The sequence below is a fragment of the Galeopterus variegatus genome, unplaced genomic scaffold, assembly GCF_000696425.1.
Source record: "Galeopterus variegatus unplaced genomic scaffold, G_variegatus-3.0.2 Scaffold325, whole genome shotgun sequence".
NCBI lineage: Eukaryota > Metazoa > Chordata > Mammalia > Dermoptera > Cynocephalidae > Galeopterus > Galeopterus variegatus.
In genome coordinates, this window is record NW_007726436.1 from 313,462 (window position 1) to 314,626 (window position 1,165).

The window sequence follows — 1,165 nt, forward strand, 5'->3', positions numbered from 1 at the left end:
TAAAAATGCAATTTTATTTCTTTCCACAGGGATAAATCAATATTTTGATATTTTATCACTTTCCCACTGATCTAAACAATGCTACCATTCTAGTAAGCTCCAATTTTTGCCTTTAAAAAAATTAGCTTTATTAGATAAAAATGAAATATAATAAAATTCACTAATTGTATAGTTAAATGAGTTTTGAGAAATTTATACATCCATGTAACTTTCTCCACAATTGAGATATAGAACATTTCCATCACCACAAAAAGTTCCCTTGTGCCCCTTTATAGTTAGTTCCCTTTTCCCACTCTCAGCTCCGGGCAACCATTGATCTATATTCTATTACCACAGTTTTGCCTTCTCTAGAATTTCATATAAATGGAAACCCATTTCTGGAGTGCTAGAAATGTTTTATTTCATGACTATGATGGTAGTTCCACAACTGTATACATTTACCAAATGTATCAAATTATACAATTAAAATTGGTGAATTTTTTAGCAGATAAATTACACTCCCAAAAAAGTGACCAAAAAACAAACAAACAAACAAACAAAAACCCACTGGTCTATTTTGCACTTTAAATGTGTTTTTTACCTATCCATGATTTTGTAATATCATGTATCAATCATTTGGAAAACAGTGATTCACCAAGGTACACAAATCTTCCAAATATTAGCTTTTCATTGTACAACATTTTAAAAAATCAGAGTCAATTATTTTCACTGGTCTCAACAGAAAGGTCTTTAGTCTTGGGAATGTGATAAGCTCGTGGTTTCCCAAAACTCTAATATCCACTTGAAAGTTTGAATTTTATCAATGGCAATAAATATAGTAAACTGTTCTTTTTGAAGTTATGGGTTCACTGCCATTCATTTTTGAGAAATTATCAGCCAAAGTCTGAATAACCAGTATTTGTTGGTTGTTCTTGCACATAAAAATGACATTCCACGAAAAAGCACCTGGTTCAGCTCACAGCTCAAACAAGCACACTAATGGCTTTTATTGAGATAAAGCTCTGTCCTTTGGTATACAGCAGAATGCTTTATGCATACAGTTATGTGTCACTTAACAACGAGGTTACATTGTGAGAAACGTGTTAGGCAATTTCACTGATGTGTGAACATCACAGAGTATACTTACACAAACCTAGATAGTATAGCCTGCTACACACCTAGGCTA

The 1,165-nt window shown here is 32.4% G+C and overlaps 1 protein-coding gene across 1 annotated transcript in view; it reads right to left on the bottom strand.

Moving 5' to 3' along the window:
- FCF1 (FCF1 rRNA-processing protein) overlaps nucleotides 1-1,165 on the bottom strand; it is a 30,106-nt gene that overhangs the window by 9,876 nt on the left and 19,065 nt on the right. The gene's annotated exons all lie outside the window — the stretch shown is intronic.